Source organism: Vombatus ursinus, unplaced genomic scaffold (assembly GCF_900497805.2).
Source record: "Vombatus ursinus unplaced genomic scaffold, bare-nosed wombat genome assembly UNPS02014814.1, whole genome shotgun sequence".
Classification (NCBI taxonomy): Eukaryota; Metazoa; Chordata; class Mammalia; order Diprotodontia; family Vombatidae; genus Vombatus; species Vombatus ursinus.
The window spans coordinates 5,231,630-5,253,263 of NW_020954592.1; the positions used below are offsets into that span (position 1 = coordinate 5,231,630).

At 35.9% G+C, this 21,634-nt stretch overlaps 1 protein-coding gene and 1 pseudogene across 2 annotated transcripts in view; both read right to left on the minus strand.

The window, feature by feature from the left end:
- ARHGAP6 (Rho GTPase activating protein 6) overlaps positions 1–21,634 on the minus strand; it is a 640,842-nt gene that overhangs the window by 182,385 nt on the left and 436,823 nt on the right. The gene's annotated exons all lie outside the window — the stretch shown is intronic.
- On the minus strand, positions 4,290–5,915 carry LOC114022880 (annotated as a pseudogene).

Consider the following 21,634-nt stretch of genomic DNA (forward strand, 5'->3'; position numbering starts at 1 on the left):
AAAAGATCCTCATAAATACTTGTTGGCTGACTCATAATATTATCCCAAACTCCATTGAGCTACTTTAAAACTGTGTGTGCAAGTCCAAGGGCAAGAAGACCTTGTAAAATATATTGTTTGATTACTTGTGATCTTTTAAGACACAAACGTACCAATTGAATGACTGCAATTGGGATAGGCCAAGTGAGAGTCTGAAAATCTCTAGCTACAAAGAGGACAGACACATGGATGTGGCAGAAACACAAGAACCTTTTCCCTCTGGTTTCCCTCCTTTCTCATTCCCTCCAAGACTTGTTGGACTTTACATTTCCACCCCAGGTATAGGGCACAGGTTCTGTTCACCTCAACCCTACCCTGACATCAGAATGGCCAGAACTCCCAGTCTCTGGCCCCACTGTCCTGACCTCTTAGGACTGTCTACTGGACCCTCTCAATTCTCTCCAATTGCTCCCCTCCCCCATCATGTCTTATCTCTCTAGAGTATCTACCTTGTGATTTCATCAGCCACTTCAATTATTGTCTCTATGCAGATGATTTCCAAATTGATATAGCCATCCCTAATTGCCATCTTGAACTCTGGTCCTATATTACCAGTTGTCTGATGAACATCTCCCATAGGTCTACAGGCTTCTCAAACACATGTCCAAAACGGAACTCGTTATATTTTTCCCCACACCACTTAACCTCCAAATTTTCCCATTTCTATTGACCCTCTTAGTCACCCAGGTTTGTAACCTTGGAGTCACTCTTGTATTTTCCCTCTGCATCTACCATTATATTCAGACTACTGAGTCTTATTAATCCTACTACACAAATGAGATAAAGTACACAACTAATGTAACAAAAGAACATAAACAACTCTGCAAACTTGAAAGTGCTATATAATTGCAAGTTGTTATTGTTGTTGTTTTTGAAATAATACTGATTATTTCTCCAACAACAACTCTGATATCTCTCTCCTCTTCATTCAAACACGGACTCAACCACAGCTGAGGTCTTTATCATTTCTTGCCTGGATAATTGCCAATTGCCTCTTAAATAGTCCATTCTCTCTCTTATCTTATCCATTTTTCCATACAACTAACAAATTGATATTCCTAAAACCTGACCATGTAGTTGCCCTATTCAAAAAAAATACATTCAACAATTCCCTGTTGTTTCCAGAAAAATATACATTATACAGCCTGGTATTTAAAGCCCTTCACAACCAGATTCCTAACTACTTTTCCAACTGTATTTCATAATATGTAATCCCCTGCTTTTGTCAAATTGACCCAGTAGCTGTTTCCTGAATATGACATTTCATCTACTACTTCCATGGCCTTACAGAAGTGTTCCCTCATATGTGGGGGCACAGCCTCTTCATTTCTGCTTTGTGGAATAGATTCGCGAGCTTCCTTCAAAACACATCTCAGCTGCCATCTTCCTCATAAAACTTTCCTGATTCACTCCTCCATCCATGGTCTCAGTTACTAGCTGTCTCTTCCTCTTGATGTAACTTAAAAAACCCTCAAAACTTGGTATATTCTTTGTTGTTATTTACTTGGCTCCATATTTCATCTCCTCCCCAATCCACAACTAGAATGTAATCTCCTCAAAGGTATGGGCTATTACATTTCTGTCTCTTCAGTGACCGGTACATTGCTTTGTATATAAAAATCATTAATGTTTGGATCAAACATACATATACACACACATGTGTGTGTGTGTGTGTGTATATATATAATTGAATATATTTTGAAATTACTTAGATTTAAACAAACAATAGCCACAGGTTTTGTTTGAGCATTCCCACGTATGAAATCCCTAAAACAGAAAGTCAAGGTAGACAGCACCAAGTTTATTAATAAGTCTTTCATTCTTCTTGGTCTTTCCATAGACTTGAACTTCCCCCTCTATGGTATTCACAGCAGTTAAAAATCAGTTTCCAAAGTCATTTAGAAGTAGACACCATGTTTTTGAAATAGTGAAAACTACCAAAATTCTTCTAAATGATGTCAATAAATTATTGAGAAACTCTTGGTGAGTGTTTGGTACACATGTGAGCTTTCACTGGTTATGTAGTCTCATTATGGAAGTCAAATAATTGAAGTTGGATTATTACATGTAAATTGTATAGCTTACAAAGAAATGAAATAATTAAAAATTACACTGTAAGGAAATGATGCAAGAGCCCCTCACTTTGCGCACCAGTCATGCCCTTAAAAGTCACATATTAACTGAATCTTATTTTAAATGGGCTAATGGAGTTTATTATTTTAAATAATATTTTGGGGAACATTGTGTAAAGCAAATAATTGCTTCCTAATATTAGTTTCAACATATGTATATGTGTGAATAATTGATATCTCTTATTTATCTATTTATCTATATTTATAAGTGCAATATTATGGAGAAAGCATTACTTACTGATTAGAGTGCTGGCCCTAGAGCCAGGAAAATCTAGGTTCAAGCCCTCCTTCTGATACCTACTAGTTATGAGACCTTGGGCAAGTCACCTAGCCTCTTAATGTATCACCCAAAAGAGTTTCCTTATCCGAGAGTTCTCTATAGCAAATAAATCATAGGTCCGGTCCCTATCCCTGTATATGGGTGTGTGTGCATAAGGATTTGCTTAAATTAACAAATATTTGTAAACTAACTATCCTGTATAGTAAATAATAATAACTAATATATTCAGTATCATTTCTGGGTTCTAGATCAAGATAAAAAAGAACAGGGTGCTATATAAAACTAACAATATTATATTCTATAATTACTACTCAAGGCCTTATCTACTCCAATTTAGAGTAGATTCTGATTAAAGTACCCATAAATGCTTCTAACCTGAAATGTGAATCCATCTGTATCAGAATAATCAATCTGGATTCTTTCCTGAAGGTAATTTTGGATACTTCTCTTTCCTCCATTATTTTACCTTCAAAGCAAGCTAAATTTAGAAACAAAACAAAACAAAACAAAAAAGAAACCTCTAAACAATAATTATTCCTCAGCTGCATTGTAAACATGTATTGAACCAGTTACCTCTTGTGGTGAGCCTCCATGGAGAGGAAGGGAGAAATCTTCGTAAATATGTACGAGGATCACTGCATAGAAAACTGGAAGAATACTCTAGTAAGAAAATCAGACAATATTGCCATGGAAACCATAAAGTTCCAGGTGGGTGGCACAGCTAGAATCAATTGTAGGCAGTTGGAGGGTGTGAACCGGCAAATGGGAAGCCCACTACCCTTCCCTCTTTCCAAAAGCCTATGAAAAGGAATAAACATAAGTCTATTCCTATTTAGAAACCACAAATTAATGTTTTTCTTCCATCATCTGGTTTAGTTCAGAGAAAGCTGTAGTGGAAAATGATGATGTCAAGTGCTTAAAAATCTAGCCTCTCGTCTTCCCCTATCTAGCCTCTGATATAGTGTTCTGAAGATTCATTGAACACATACATAACCTCAATTCTGAACTGTCATTCTGAACCTCATTGAGCATGACTATAAGGGATGCTGTTGATTCATTCTTTGGTCAATGTTAAATTAGACATAATTGGCTTAGAGCTTATTTCAATAAAGCACTTAATATTCAGATTTTTTTAAAAGAAAAATATTCAGTAAAATATCTAGACAATTTGTTTTCAGGATGAGTTCGATCTAGCTATACAAAAAATGTTGAACTCTTAAAAAGTTTGAGATTTGCAGGCAACAGCCCAAATTGACCTATTAGCAATTGTCTTCACTAAATAGTTTTAAAATTTGCATAGTTATACATAGTAATTGACATGAATACATTAATATATATATATAATATATACATGTATATAGCTTAGATAGATAGATATTTAGTTTGGTCTTCAAAAAGTTTTATTTATTTAAGCATTTTACTGTTGAAACAATTTTTGAAGGTTAGGGCTATTCAAAGAAATAACAAAAAATGAGAAAAACTTTCTTTCACAGGTTTTGTTAAATGTCCTACAGTGAAGATGGCTCAACTTATAAACATATCTTAGTTTTGAATCTGCAGTGATGTATAAATTAGACATATAGTATGAAAATGATTAATTTCTGTTAAAATGCAGAACAAGTCCACCATTATGTCAATTTTTATATTTATTGCACATGCTGACTAGTATTTTAATAACAGGGGTTAAATTTTCATCACAAGAAATGAGAAAACCTTCCAGTGTTCACTAAGTGTAATGAGCTATGAAATTATTTCCCCATTATTACTCTGAAAATATACCCCTTGATTTAAGTGGAATCTCTTTGATCAGCCAAAGTTAGGCACTCAGTAATTGTTCTTTAGTCATTATCTACCATTGACTTGATTGGCGCACTTTTTCTTATCTGATCTCAACCAATTAAATTCCAACATTTCTCAATTCTGACCATGGGCATTTTTTTCTCCTATTTTCGTACGCTCAGGATTAATGAGAATGATCTTGCCTAAATCAGCCTTTACTATACTGACTCTTCCTCCAGTAGACAAGAAGCCTATGTTCAACGTAAGCACTTTATTCTTGGACAATTTTGCACCTTTGCTGCTTTTTTGTCTCCTTCAATGTACACACCTAAAAGTTGTCTAAGCAAAAAAATTGGAAATGTCCAATTCTGTAAAGATTTCAGGTAGCACTCCAGCTGCACCAAGAGCCTGTCCCACCATTCTGTTAGCTCATCACACAACTGGATCATTTTTTGTTCCAACCCCAATAAGGCATCCAGGCACAGCATACTGAAGATCATTATGCTCTGCAAAAAGTGATATGATTGTGAAAAAGACTGGCTTACATATGAGTTTTCCTTCACCCTCTTTAGACAATGCCAGACCTGACCTCCAACTCCTAAGCCACCTTCAATACTCCTTTGAGAATACTACCACCAATCATACCACCCTTAAGGTCATCAACTTCACAACCATGCTTATCGATGTCAAAAGACTGAATAACAATGTCTAAGTAGTCTCCTGGGGGTACTGGAACTTTCTCACTATGTATTCACAAACAACTTTAATATTATAATTCAGCTGAACAGAAATTAGAATAGGACCTCCCTCCGCAACTGTATCTTTTACAAATGCAAGGATTTGTTTATATTGTTCCTTAGCCTTACCAGCTTTCACCAAATCAATTTTGTTCTGTAGAATTAGAATGTCTTTCAATTTCACAATTTCCATGGCAGCTAGGTGCTCAGAAGTGTGAGGCTGAGGACAAGACTCATCACCAGGTATTAACAGTAGGGCTATATCTATGATTGTTGCACTGTTCAGCATGGTAGCCATCAAAATAGCGTGGTGAGGACAATCCACAAAAGAGACATGTCTCACTAATTTGAAGTTTCTTTTAGTTCCTAGAATGTCTAAAGGAATTTCAAACCTGCTATTTCCACAAGATTCAGGGCACTCTGGCTGAAAACAACTTGGGTCATCAAGTTTGTAAATCTTAACATTAACATACTCCAATTTTATGGTAATAGTTCTTTCCAGATCATTTTTGAATCAGACAGTTTAAACTCCAGAAATAGCTTTTACTACTATGACTTTCCATGTGCTAGATCGCCAATTGTGGCTTGACTGTTAATAACTTCATATGAAAGCAGAGTCAACATGATGGTCAGGTCCTGGAAAGATCTCAATAATATTTTTCAAAAAATTTTCTCCCAACAATATCAACCTCAAAAGTTTACTGGAATTGGTAATCTTACCAGTAGTTTTTTTTCTTTAATTAAAAAGATATGTAAGCTGTGTAACAATTAAATGGTAACATTAATCAATTAAAGTTACTTCAGCCAATATTGCTAAGCACAAGACACTAACTAGTTACTTGATCCCAAGTCTGAATCTTGGTTTTTCTGGCTTTCTTCAAGTCTCAGATAAAATCCTACCTTCTGCAGGAGGTCTTTCCTAGTTCCTTCTCCCCATCCTATCCCCATCTCCAGATCTTTATGCATTTCCTTTTCAGATTTTTGAAACTTATTTTATATATTTCTCATATGTAACTATATGAATTCCTTGAGGACATTCAGTTGTACTCCTTGCCAGAAATGCTCCCCAACACTGTCAAACACATTTTGATAAGCATGTAGCTCTCTTCTTTATGCTTCATTTGATATTAATAATCAAAAGGTAAAAGACATATCTACATCTACATTTTAAAAGTAATCATATAATTTTAACAGATGCATGGAAGACATCATGTCAGAGGAGTCTTAAAAAATCTCTACTATATTAAAGGATTTTATTTTATGATAAACAAATAATAAACAGTGTAATTTCAAATGCTCTGTACTATTTTGTCAACCATGAGACTGTAAAGCTATGGTTTACTACTGATTATCATTTGGGAAAGGCTGCCTGATCCCTTTTCATATTCATCAAAGATGATCTTGACACATGAATAATTTAATTTAATGAAGACTATATAGTAAAGGAAAAGTGGGCAAAAGTTATTGATATTTTTGTTCACTTTTCCTTTTTGCTAATAACTTTTGGGATATTTTCTGAGGTTTTGTTATTGTGCTTCTTCCAGATAGCTTGAAATTCAATCCTGGAATCCCTTCTTTTTATAATTACTATTAGAATAAAAATAATAGCTATACAAAAAAGTAACTCCAAATATCGATTTCTTTATGTAGATAAGCTAGGTGTCAAACTTACGTTTAAAACTTTAATTAAACGTTGACCAAATCTGTGATCAAAACTTGTGATCAAAATGATAGCTATAATAATCATTTTCATTTATGTAGCAATTTAAGGTTTGCAAAATACATATATTTTCTGCTTTTTTCCTTACAATGATCTTATGAAGAAGGTGCTATTATTACCATTTTACATATGTGAAAACTAAAGTTGAGAGAGGTTAAATGACTTGCCCAGTTGTAAGTTGCCATATTATAGGAAAATGTCAGTGTGTGCACCTGCTCCAAGTATAAGTTTCACTATGATCTAGCTACTCTATAATCCACAATAGGTAGGACCACTCCTAGTTATCTGAACAAAAAGCAAACACAGTGCCAGACCTAGCACTATGCTCTGCACATAGAGAGTACTTAATGTTTGTTTAATTGAATTGAAATACTTGTCCCATATCACAAGGTACTCAAACCTAGTTATGCTACAGTGAGGAATACATCCTTATTTTTATTGATAACATCCTTTTGAGGGAAGTTTAGTGAATATAAAGGATGCTAGACCATAGACATTAGAAGGAAGGCAAAAAGAGGAAGGAAATCGTTATTAACTAAGCTCCAACTTCATGAATTTAAAAACTTATAAAGATAGTCAAAAGAAAAAGTAGATGTCTTAGAGGTCAATGATATTTTTTCACTCCAGAATTCAATAAAATATAGTGATCTTAGACTGCAAAATGTAACAACACACTACCTTCCTCTGCTTCTGGAACACTGAACCTTCTGTCATCTGAACCATGTGAACTCTATTCCTTTAGAATGTTGAACAAGAATCAAGTGTAAAAAAAAAAAAACAAAATAAAACAAAACAAGTGATGAATTCCTCCTACATTGTCACTTTCTTTTTAAATCTGTTTTTGCTTGTTTGCCACCTTCTCTTGGTACTATTCCTGTAATTATATGATAAACTCTCCCATCTCCTAATGTCTTTTGTCTTAGTGTGTTTTGCATAACTATTTGGATTAAACGAGTTATAACCAATTTCCTCCCACCTCAGCAATATCTACCTATCTAGGAATTGGCTAACCTTTATCCCTAAAAGTAAAGCCAATTGATGGACAGCTCCAAATGGTACAATTCCAAACAAGCTCATTACATACAGAGGACAAATAACCCAATATATTTATCTAATTAAATTTTCCAATAATTAGAAACACAATAAAAAAAACTATAGCCGTTACATTTGAAAAAAGTTCTGTTTAATTGTTTCTCCATTTACTTTCTGCATTTTGAAAGCACTCTAGGGTACATTTATCATTAATGTCTGTGAGTATTGGTGCTGGTTTCTCAAAAAGGTGTTTCATTCTTCTGCAAACTTCTAGCCCAAGTATTTGTTTAAAATTTGTATTCTTTACCATAATAAGAGGGTAGGGGGGAGGTTTCCACATAAAAACTGACTGACTTGATTGCATCTTTCCTACTCTGTTTATTTTTGTTTTTTTAACATTTTCTTGATAGAAATGGAAGTAAAAACACACAAACAAATGTTTTGGGACAAAAAACAATATAGATCAACAGTTACACAACTTTTAGTAAATGCCTACTTTGCAAAACTACAGTGCTTTTAAGGACTTTTAACTTTATCCCTCAAAATGAGGCTTACACTTTTTGATATTAACTTTTTTTTTGGTATTGCTATGGGATTACAAATCATGGAATGCTATTATCTAAGCAATATCTAAGAATTAAGCTTATATGTTACCTAAATAGAAAATGTCACATCCTTTAAAAATTGCAGGAGAATAAAAGCAAATATCAGTCAAATCCATAGTTAGGGAAGAATTCTTAACTAAGCAAGGGATAGAAAATATCATTAAAATATATGTGTATATATACATATACATATTTCTGTTATATAAAATTGACTTGAAAATCAATGGATCTAAGATAAAAAGAGACAGTGACAATTAGGGAAAAATATTGTATCAATATTATGGAAAAATTTCTGGTAAAGACAAGAAATCTAAATTATATAAAGCATTGATACAAATATATAAGACTTTGATCCATTCTACAATATATATGATTAAAGAACATGAAAAAAAATTTTTAGAAGAAGAAATGGAAAAGATCAATAGGTATATGAAATGCTTCATATCACTAATAATGAGATGCAAATTAAAATAGTTCTGAAATTTCCCCTCAAACCCATGAAATCATCAATGATGATAAAAAATAAAAATATTCAATGTTTGATGAGCAATGAAAAACTGGAAAATATACTGCTAGTGGAGCTATGAATTAGTCCAACCATTCTGGGAAAGAATTTGGAATTATGAAAGGGCACTAAATATTATACTACTGGTCATATACCACAATAAAGTCAAAGACTGAAAGTTCTTATATATGATAAAATATTCATAGCAGAATCTTTTATGGTTACAAAAACTAAAATGGAGCTGGAAATAAAGTGGATGCCAGTTGATGAGGGAATAACTGAAAAAACTCCAGTACATGAATTTAATGTAATATATTTGTACTATCAGAAATAATGAGTATGACACATTCAGTGAAACATGGGAAGATCTGTATGAACTAGTATGGAGAAGGCAACGGAAGTTAGAGAACAATATATACAAATATCACTGCAAAGAAAACTAAAGTAAATAAAAGGCATCTGAATTCACATTTGGACAGTTTAGTGCCTCAATAGATAGAGAGTGACAAGCCTGGAGCAAATAAGACTCATCTTCCTGAGTTCAAATCTGACCACAGACACTTACTAGCTGAGTGACTCTGGGCAAGTCACTTAATCCTGTTTGCCTCAGTTTCCTCACCTGTAAAGTGAGCTGGAGAAGGAAATGGCAAACCATTTCAATATCTCTGCCAAGAAAATCCCAAATGGGGTCATGAAGAGTCAGACACAACTGAAATGACTGAACAACAACCAGGAATTCACATTAATTGCTGTGAACAATCTTGGTTTCAGAAAACGGGTAATGAAAAAACACAAATCCTTCCTCTCAGCACAGAGGTAGTTGATTATGGCTGTGGAATGTTGCATATTCCATCAAATAAGTCTTCTTTGTTCCTTATTTTTTCTTTATCAGTTTTTCTTTGCTACAAGGGAGTTGCCAATGTTGTAAAAGGAGAGAGAGTATATTGGTAAGTAATTATAATGTTAAAACATTTTAAGAAATGAGAAAAAATTCATTAAGCTTGCAGAGTGCTCCAAATGACGGTGAAGAGACATATGGTCAATGGCAAGTCAATGAGAATTTATTAAGCACCTACACTGTGCTAGGATTATGCAGGCTGCAGTATATTAACAACCAAGGTTTACCTAGAAAAAGTAACATAAAAGATGTTATCAAATAAATATGTGACTTTAAAAGGAAGTTGATCAGTCATTGAGCAAGAATGAAAAGTAAATTGCAGGTGATACTTCAACTGACACCCTGGACATGTCAAGAGATCTAGAGAAAAGCCTTTGGGTAGACACACCAGGGAGTGTTTATGGGAAGACAGGGATGAGAATATCACAGGATAAGAAGGCATAGATGGGTTATGGTCTGCACAGCTAGAGAGAGCACCTACATTAGATCACAGATCCATGGAAGGATCGCAAAATAAGGCAGGGACAAATGTAAAACCAAATATGACAGAGTCTTTGACTACAGAACATACCTGTCTTCTTTGCCTTAAATAATATAGAAGGGCATTTTTATCCAGGGTAGGCCTATACCCAGGGCAGCTAGTGCATAGAGCACTGGACCTGGAGTCAGGAGGTCCAATCTTCCAGAGTTCAAATCTGGCCTCAGACACTTACTAGCTGGGTGATCCTGGGCAAATCACTTAACCCTGTTTGCCTCAGTTTCCTCATCTGTAAAATGAGCTGGAGAAGGAAATGGAAAATCACTCTAGTATGTTTGCCAAGTAAACCCCAAATGGAATTAAGAAGAGTTGAGCACCACTGAAAACAACTGAACAAGAGCCCTATACCCTTTCTGACACACTCAATAGAACTATAACTGGATAGGACAGCGTGGTATAATAAAGAGAATGGTAAATCTGGAGTGAGAGGACTTGTGTTCCAATCCTGCCTCAGCCCTTTTTTATCTGTGTGACCTTAAGTAAGCTACTTAATGTCTCTAGGCCTCCATTCTTCATCTGTAAATGAAAGGGATGGAACAGATGACACTTATGGTAACTGAGGTCATAGCCCTAAATCAGTGCATGTTTCTGGGAACCAAGGCCTTCGTCCCAAACATTGAAATTTAGAGAGAGCTAACAGCAATAAAAGCCCTTCAGAAATATAGAGGCAATTTTAGCTATTAATTATGGACTATCAGGTAGTGGATAGAGCACTGGGCTTGGAATCAGGAAGACTCATCTTCCTGATTTCAAATCCAGCCTCAGACACTTATTAGCTGTGTGATCCTGGTCAAGTCACTTAACCCTGTTTGCCTCAGTTTCTCATCTGCAAAATGAAGAAGGAAATGGCAAACCACTCCAAGATCTTTTCCAAGAAAACCCCAAATGGGGTCTGACAAAGAGTCAGACATGACTGAAATGACTGAACAACAAATGAAGACTTGTTGGTATACTTTTTGGGGGATAGTGATGGTGGTGAAGTTGTTGGTCTCATGATTACATCATGTAAGAATTCCTCAAGTGGAAACTCCTTTACCAATATAGATCAGCAACTCATCTGTAACAATATACTATCTAAAGAGGGTTTCTTATTCCAGGATAAACTCATTAGTTACTATATCACCTTGCCTTACAACTCTATTATCAAGAATAATAGTTGAAGGCTGATTAAGGGTAGCACAAGTCTGTAATGTCTACTACTTGGGAAGGCTGAGGCTGGCGGATCATTTGAGTCAAGGGGACTTAGATATAGTAGGGCTAAGTCAATTGGGTATCCATGCTAAAATCAGCACTAATATGGTGAGCCTCTGGGGCAGGACCACAAGGCTGCCTATGAAACCTCACTCTCTCTCTTTCAAAGTCATTAAAGTCCAGTGGCAAGACAAAAGTCAGGACAACTTGCGATGGCCTGGGATGCAGTGGATAATATTGGCATCTTTTATGTCTGAAGAACTCCAAACTGGCCCAGATCAGAAAAACAGAAGGTTAAAGCTTCCATTCTGGGGTTGGCTTTCGGGGTTGGGTCCATGAGGGACTCAAGCATTTCCAGTATGGGCTAGAGTGACCCAAACTTTAAAAAAAAATAAGTTAAAATAGGAAGCTACCAGATGGCACACTTCTTTACATTTCTCCTCTGGGAATCCTTCCCAGTATCATTGAGGGCAATTTTGTGTCATTTGTCTGGGTACAAAAGTTGCCAGTGATAGCTCTGCCACTCAATTTCTGTTTTCTCAAATACTGAGGTGTTATAAACAGCAGATGTCAAAAGAAGACCTTGAAATCTTTGAATTCTCTTTAATGACTAAAAAGGGAAAATGGAAAGTAAAGCTCTTAGCGGAGTTCTCTGGAAATTTGACAACTGTTCATACATTGAAAACTCCTATTGAAAATAAATTGCATTTGGCAAACCTATCCAAATAGCAAGTTGATAAATGTGTTTCATTCTTTCAATACCCCATGACATCAATTGTGTGGGATTTGATTTGCAGTTTAAATATCAATGTGAGCATTATAACTAACCAACTCTTCTATACTTGTATGATTCATAATGATTCTGTTTATCTGGTGGCTTGCACTGTAAATTTCTCTCATTTTTAATGAGGAAACATCTAATAGGGTTCTGCCTAATTAAGCAGAGGTTAGTGGATCTCTTTATGTATCACAAATGTCAATGAGTCACTTCAAAATGTATTTTGAAGTTTGGCAAATTAACTAAAAAACTCTGAAATTAAGCTTTTTAGGAGGCATCCCTTAAAGACTACAGGAAGTGATTTTTGAGAAATAAAAAGTATTTTACATAGCAGGAGATTATTATTCAATGGAACCCTGTTGTGAGCTGATTCACTGTTAAGCAAACAATCTAATTTTCCTATTTTTACATTTAGAATTTTACACATTGTTTTATTATTGCAGTTATGAGACATCCCATTAGAATTTTTATATGAAGGAAAACACAAAACTAACTTACGTTACTTGGATATTTCAGTAAGCTGAATGTTCTGAAATTTAGATTATAAAGAAGTTGCCCATTACAAAAGCAAACAGTGTTAACAGTTCTCCTTTCTTAGCAAACAGCAGAGGAAAAAAAAACCCCCAATACTTATGTATTTCCTTAGAGGGGGAAGCATGAGACCACTTGACCTGAGAGCAGAAAAAATAATGACAAGTACCTTAGCCTGTGGGTTGGCTATATTTGAATGCATAAGTGGACAATATTAAGAAAATTAAAAGTGAAGGCAGGAAGAGGCTTCATTCTTTATCCATTGACTTATTTACAGAGACGGATAGCTGTTTTTCTAAAGTTTTCCTGTGGCTGATAACATCATTTCAGAACATGAAAGAACAGGCTTGAGTTTAAAACAAACAAACAAAAAAAAATATGTGCAGGGCAAAACTTTTCTTTGATTCAGGGTAACAAACAATAATATAAGCCTTCATCCATACAACCAATCAATCCTTTGATAGGAGGTTGATCATTAGGAGACAACATCTTAATATGGAAATTGTTTCATCCTACTGTGTACTTTACTAGTGCTTTGCACTTAGTAGGTATCCAATGAGTAGTTGTTGAACTGATATTTACTTTGAATTCTTGATGATAACATGTTAAAGAAAAATCCACATGACAGGTTGTCATTGAGACCATTTGCCATAGAAGAGGGTTTCAGAGGTAGAATGAGAAACTGATTGGTATTGGATATTTCATTTGCTGAAATATATTTTTGGCTTGCTGGAATGCTCATGCCCTTTCAGGGCATGTATAGGGAACAGCAGGATTCTCCCCAGCCCTTCTACCAGAAAGTATAATTAGCCATAATATTTAGTATATTAAGTCAGAGGGAATCAAGTTGGTGTTTCATTGGTTGGGCAGGTCAGTTGTGGGCCAAGTAGAGAACAAGCGAAGGAATTAATCGATTAATGAGCACTGTCTAAATGCTTGTGTATTAGGCATCATACTAGGCCCTGGAACAGAATGAGAAAAATGAAACAGTCTCTGCCTTCAAGAAGTTTACATTCTACTGGTAAGAGGTTATCTATGAAGGCTAGGTGAGATTCCACGAATGAGTGGGCAGTACATTGGATATAGTAATCAATCCCTACGTAGGCTTGTCTGTACTACGTGGTATTATATCTGCTCTTCCATTATCATCTGATTACAGATTGAGGGCTAGATGGGATGTTAGATCCAACTCTCTGGGTTCTCATCTAGTACAATCTTCTCATTTTAGGGATGATGAAACTGACACCTAAAGGGATGAATTGACTTGCCCATGATAAACCAGGTAGCAAGTGTCAGAGACAGTATTTGAACACAGGTTCTCTGAACTCTTTCCATTGTACTCCACTGCCTCCCCTTCGAAATTGTGCAGGGGGGATTATGATATTTTTAACCCATCAGGGCTGAGTTTATTCCCTTGATATGTTTCCTAGGTTCCATACACCTATGCCTAGAGAAAGAAGACAAGAAGTTGTTAAGTTTAGCAGATTCCGATTTCCCTTTGCCACAACCCCACCTTATGGGAATGCCTGTGCTCAGGATGAGGAACCTTGATCATTCAAGGATTGGTTACCATTGTCATGTTCTGCTCAGCCTAATTTTTAACACCCTTTTTAGAATGGGACTGTTGCCGGAGAAAGGAAAGAAGGAAGGAAGGAAGGAAGGAAGAAAAGAAGGAAGGAAAGAAGTGTACAAAGACAGAGAGGAAGGAAGGAAAGAAAGGGTGGAAGGAAGGAAAAAAGGAAAGAAGATAGAATGGAACAGAAAAGAAGAGAAGAAAAGAAAAAAATGAAAGAACAGAGGAAGAAAAAAAGGAACGGAAAAAGGAAAGATTAGAGGAAAAAACAAAAGAAGGAAAAAAGGAAGGGAGGAAGGATAGGAGGAAAAAAGAAAAGAGAAAGGAAGGAAAAGAGGGAAGAAGGGAGGAAAAAAGTAAAGAAGGAAGGAAAGACAGGGAGGGTAGAAGGAAGAAAGACGTAAAAAGAAAGAGAAAAAGAATGAAAGGAAAGGAAGACCACAGTTCTCTTGCAATTCATATGAATGAGTATTTTTTAAATAAGGAAAAAAAGATGCCTAGCCAACTGGGCCTTCAGTACATTCTACTCATTAGTATTTATTTTAGATGATCTTAGAGGAGTAGAACAGGAACTTCCTATTCCTAACCACATACTTAATATAAAGGAACAGTTTCTATCCTGAGATACTGAGATAATTTGTACAATGCTAGATTCAGAGCTGGAAGGGATTTTAAAGCTCAAGGATCACTTTACAGGTAAGGAACCAAGATCCAGAGAGGCTAAGTGACACTTTCAAACAACTCAATTCAAAGAACATTGATGATATGATTGTGCATAAGGGATTGCACTTTGTGCTATTGTGCTAGGTTTTGAGGGAGAGACAAAGGTGAAGAAGGAACAGAAATGCAGTGAATCATACATTATACTATGTTAGAACTAGAAGGAACCCTAAAGACAGATGAAGAAACTATGTCCCTGAAAGGGGGAAGTGATGTGCCCCAGGTCCTATACATTATTAGTGGCATATGGGATAATCAGAGTTTAGGATTCTCAGTGAGTGAGATTAGACAATTAGTGAAATAACAACAATACAGAGTAAAATATGACAAATGCTATAGGAGTTGAAAGTAAAGTTAAAAGTACTATATGATCACATGGGCATATTCTTAACTCACTCCATGCCAATTCATAATTTCAACTAATTATCCCAGCAATGTTAGTACAAAACACTCCTGGTAATGGCAACACAACCTTGCAGGGGCACTCATGCTAGTATATGCTGGTAAATGTTTAACAACTAGATCTCTGTGGGGGAAATGTGCATGACACACTTTTTAAGTTTAATCTGTATTAACATTTTTCTCCAAATCCTGACAATCAACAAAACCATAAATTCAAAACTCTAATTTGCAACATTTGCTGATTTCCAAGGTGTAAATGCTCACACTGAAAATTTAACAATCAGCTAGATATCTATGTGGGCAATTAGGTGGCACAGTGGATAGAGTGCCTGGCCTATAATTAGGAAGACTCATCTTTCTAAGTTCAAATACAGTCTCAGACACTTACTAGCTGTGTGACCCTGGGCTAGTTACTTAACCCTGTTTGCTTCAGTTTCCTCATCTATAAAGTGACCTGGAGAAGGGAATGGCAAACCATCCCAGTATCTTTGCTAAGAAAACCCCAAATGGGGTCACAAAGAGGCAGATGAAACTGAACAATAGAAACAACAAAAGATCTCTTATGTCTTGCTCTTTCTCTCATATTCAACACAGTTGCCAAATTCTTTTAATTCAACCTTCACTTTACCCTTCATAATCATCTCCTCTCCTTTATTCAGATCATTAACCTAGATTAAGTCTATCTCTTCATGGATTTATTTTAATAGCTGTCATCTGGTTATGTGCTCTCTTTCTCCTCTGTACCTGTTCTCCCCTCCCCCCCCATAGTTGTCAAAACAATCTTCCTTATGCACAGATATTACCAGGTCACTACACAGTTCGAAAGTGTTTTGGCTTCCCTTTGCCTATAAGATAAAATAGAAATTCTTCAGTCTGGTATTTAAAGATCTTTACAATTTGGCTACCACCTACTTTCCTAAGTTATTCTACTTCACATTATTCTACTTCAAGCATTCTATCCCAGTTAAACTTGAGTACTAGCTCTTCCCCAATTTGGAGTAGCTATTTCCTGCTTTTATGCTTTTACAAAGGACATCATCCATGCTTAGAGTGCAGCCACTTTTCATCCCCAACCCCTTTCAGAATCTTCTAGTTCTTTCAAAACTTAGACAAGGTATAGCCACTCCTTTCTGCCCGAAAATATTCTCTTTGTAATCAAATTATCCTAGAATACTGTATTTGGATGAGTCCTTTGTCCTCATCAAAACCAATTTAGTATTAAACCTTTCTGTGTATATGTTATATCCTCCTCCTAGAAGACTATAAGCTTCTTGAGGTCAAGGACTGTGTCATTTTTAAACTTTGTATCTTGAAGAACTTGCACAACATATCACAGAGTAAGAACTTAATGAATATTCATATAAGTGGATACACAAAATAAAACTTTAGGCATTCTATACTTTTCCTTAAAAATATTTTAAAAAATAATAAACCTGTTTTTCCCCAAAAGAGGAAAACTGAATTGTAATGCTATAACTTGCTTTTACATGGTTTTCACAGACATTGGCATTTAATTTTAGGTGTTTACATCACAATGATACCACATATTTTTCCAAATAGTGAGACTCAGAAACACTGAAAGGCTAAAGGCAACCTCAGCTAAAAATTGGCCAGGGTTTATAAACAAACCTCTTTTGTTGTAATAACTTTGAATTCTTTAAACAGCTGGGCAAAAATCATAAAGTAATGCAGATGTTATTCCACTAAAATCATTCTTTAGGTTCCTCATCTGTGGCTACAATTCTGGCACAATCCCCATTGCCTAAAGTAAATTTTGGCTTTTAAGATGTCAGACATGTTAGAATATGGATGTAAAAGGTTGTTCAAAAACAAACTTTTTCAGAGTTCAACAAAATGGCACTGTGGTTCAACAATAACGGATTAGGTGGTGTTTGGTTTTTCGGGTGGTGATTTGGTAAGATCATGTATGTGACATTTATTGTCAAAAATATGTTCAATAGATAAAAGTAAAAATGAATATGAATGCACACATGAAAACAAATATAAATAAAATTTAAGCACCATTTTCTCACTGAGTTAATCCTAAATGACTGAAGTCAATGAAACTTTCAGTTTTCTTAAGTTGCTAAAATATCTTTTTTTTTCAGGGATTGTTTAATTCTGAAATTTTGGCATAAAAAAAGAGGTTTAAACATGTGTTTTTTTTAAATAAAGTAAAGTGCTTTTGATTTCCATTGTTACTAATTATATTCTTACTTATTTGTTCCACTGAAACCTTTCAAAAGAATCAATACATTAGGAGTGATTTGGTAGAATATAGGGCAGCTAGGTGGCTTGGTGGATAGAAGCCAGGCCTAGAGTCAGGAAGACTCATCTTCCTGAGTTCAAATCCGGCCTTAGGACACTTACTAGCTTAACCTTGTTGGCCTCAGGTTCTCATCTATAAAATGAGCTGGAGAAGGAAATGGCAAATCACTCCAGCATCTTTGCCAAGAAAACCACAAATGGGATCACGAAGAATCAGACGTGACTGAACGACAAAAAACATATGAAGAAATAAATTTGTATGGCTGGATTCTCTCAAGGTGTTTGACTAAAATCTCTTATATAATCTTTTTGTACACAAAGGAAAGATCTATGCTCCACAAACATATAATTTGGCATATCTGAAGCTGGTCAAATAACTGAACCACTTAAAGAGGAATGATTAAGGCATATTGAGGATGTTTTATGCGGGGTTCTTTCCTTGGCTTTGTTCTACTCAGGTTTTTATCAATAATTTCTATGAAGACTAAAATGTCATGTTTATCAAATTTGTGGATGTCAGAAAGCTAGAAGAGATAGCTAATATGCTAGACAACAGAATTGAAGGCCCAAAATATCTGACAGGATAGACTGATGAATTGAATATAATAAAGAAACATTTAATAGGGAAAATTGTAAAATCACACACTTGAATTTAAAAAAGAATCAGCTCCATTAATGGGTACATGATGAGATAAACATGGATAGCAGCTAGATGGTGCAGTGGATAGAGTGCTGGGCCTAGAGTCAGGAAGATCTGAGTTCAAATCTGGCCTCAGACTGTGTGACCTGGTCATTTAACCTTATTTGCCTCACTTTCCTCATCTGTCAACTGAGTTAGAGAAGGAAATGGCAAACCACTCTAGTATCTTTGCCAAGAAAACCTCAAATGGGGTCATCAGAAGTTGGACATGACTGAAACAACCGAACAACAACAAAATCATGGATAGGGACTAAACCTGTGATTTTGTTGTTGCTTGCCCTTCATTCTCGAAGAGGACCATAACATCAGGAGGGTGATGTTTTGACTTGCAAGTGAATTGGATTTAAGTGAAGCAGAGCTGTGCAAAGTCACCAGCCTTACTCTCTTCTCCTGAGACATCTGATTCCAGTGGCAAGATATTGATCAGGGTGACTGGAGATGTCCCCAATGCAATGGGAGACCTTGGCCTTTATAAGCTAAGGTGTTTCCCAGGTCTCAATTTATCAGAGACAACATCCTATCAGTCATTAAGGCTAGGTAAGAAATACATCCAAAAAAAAAATTAGCCTCTTTTACCTACTCAAAAAAATCAAAATAAAAAGCTGGGAGGGGAAGACCTTCAGGGTTTCTGGTCAGAACAGAAATAATTGCCATTATAAGGAACTCCCAGGTGTGGAAATCCCCTCAAGTTAACAAGTCAACACATTATTAAGTACCTACTAAATGCTAGGCACTGTGCTAAGTGCTGGGGATATAAAGCAAGGTAAAACATAATCCCTGCTATCAAGGGACTGACAGTCTAATGGGGGAGATACCAAGCAAACAACGATTTGCAAACTATATGTGTGTGTGTGTGTGTACACACATGTACATATATACATATATGTATGTATATCCCTCTCAATATGTATGCATATATCTCTATATCTATGTGTGTATATATGTATATATATGTGTGTGTATGTATAAATATATATGCATATATGATAAATAGGAGATTATCTAAGAGGGAAGACATTACCTTTAAGCGAGATCAGGAAGGGCTTCTTGTAGAAGGTAGAATTTTAACTGAGACTTGAAGAAAGCCAGAGAAGTCAGAATGTGGAGATAAAAAGGGGGAGATTCCCAGGCATGGCCTGTGAAAATGCAGAGTCAAGAGATGGAGTGTCTTGTGCAAGGAAAAGCAAGGAGGCCAGTGTCACTGGATCACATAGTATGGGGAGGGGGTAAATATAAGAAAAGTAGAAAGGCAGGAAGGAAACAGGTTATAAAGGGCTATGAATGCCAAATAAAGGATTTTATATTTGATCTTAGAGGTAAAAGGGAGCCACCTGAATTTCCTAAATTGGAGGTAGGAGGTAGAGTGACATAGTGACCTGTGCTTCAGAAAAATCAACTGGACAGCTAGATGAAAGATAGACTGGAGTGGAGAGAAACGTAGACCAGGGAGACCAATCAGAAGGCTATTTATTACAATAACACAGATATAAGATGATAAAGGCCTGCACCAGAGAGATAGCAGTAGGTCAGAAGACTTCCTAAGGAGGCAGGAAGTGATGAATTCCTTGTCACTAAAAGTCTTTGTTTTAAATGACAGGCTGAATTAGCAAACTCGTGCCTTTGGTAGTGGCATTTCCTGCTTGGTACCAGCTAGATTAAGTGATCTTTGAGATCGTTTCCAGCTCCAAACCTCTCAGGTTTGATTTGGTGTTCAAATTACTACCTTGACAATAAATTTTCAGACTGATCTATCTTCCATGCACTGAGTCAGATCTATAGTTTTAAAAATATGTATATATTATCTACAAATAACTTAATGTACCCACATAGATTGTAGAATCTATTCTCTGGTAATAGTTTTAAAATAGTCATTCTTTGAGCGTTTGTGCTTTGTCTATTCCTTCTTATCATGTAACCCAAATACTAAAATTTATTTTTATAACTGTATTCTAAAAATGTATGGCAGGATGGAAGGAAATAGAAAAATTAGAGCAAGTGACTGAGAGATTAATAGTGGGAGCCTTGGAAAGATTATTGCTAAATAGCCACCCCAGCAAAGTATAGTGCAGAACTAAATTAATTAGTCTTATAATTCAGGACCTATCATCATTCGAAAAATACATATTTTGCAAGTAAGATAAAAATGGGACAGAATTTTTTGCTCCCATTACTTCAATAAAAGATCTTCCATAGCCACTATTCCTATAGCTCACTGAAGCAATAGGGCAGTTAGGTGGCACAGTGGGTATAGCTCCGGGCCTGAAGTCAGGAACACTCTTCTTCCCTGAGTTCAAATCTAGCCACAGGCCCTACTAGCTGTCACTTAACCCTGTTTGCCTCAGTTTCCTCATCTATAAAATGAACTGGAGAAAGAAATGGCAAATCACTCCAGGATCTTTGCCAAGAAAATCCCAGATGGGGTCACAAAGAATCAGACATGACTGACCAACAATAACAATAGCAATAGATTCTTCAATTATTCATTAATGGCCTAAAGGTGTTCATATAGCTTCTATGACAGCCATAGGAACTGAAAGAATGTCTCATTAAGCTCTGTACTAAAATATTTCAAATGAACTGTGATCTCATTGATCTAGGTACTTGCTGTGGGGGTATGGATTACAACTAATCCATACATTCTCATCCTATGATATTCTTACCCATGTCCTCCCATAAATCCCACACTGGCGGTCTGCTCAAAGTGATATTAACAGAGCATGTGGACTGTCCATTATTTATCTGTTGATTTCACCACATGAACAGGCCACCTCCTTTTCTGGTCATACATAAATCTGAGGATGTCATTTTTGCCATTCAATTTTGTGCAATTATTCACTGGCAAATGTACTATAGCCTATCCATGCCCACCATGCATCTCATCATTGTATTTTGGGTGACTTTAATTCCCTTTTCTACACTATTGTAATCTATGACTCATAACTATATAGCACCATGAAAAATCTGATGTAGAAAGATGGGCCAGTGCCTCAGGGAGAAGTTTGGCTTCATTAAAAGCACAACCCAATTTCCCCAAAGTTATCCAAATCTAGCCCACTCTCCTCTTCCTATTCAATGCTGGGCCCCGTTCACTGTCCAGCCAAAGTGTTTGTTCAAGATATATTTACTGGTGGATCAACTCCGCAAAATCCCACTATCACATCTTATCTTGGTGTGGAGGTGATCTTTCTTTTAAATGCAAGCTGTAG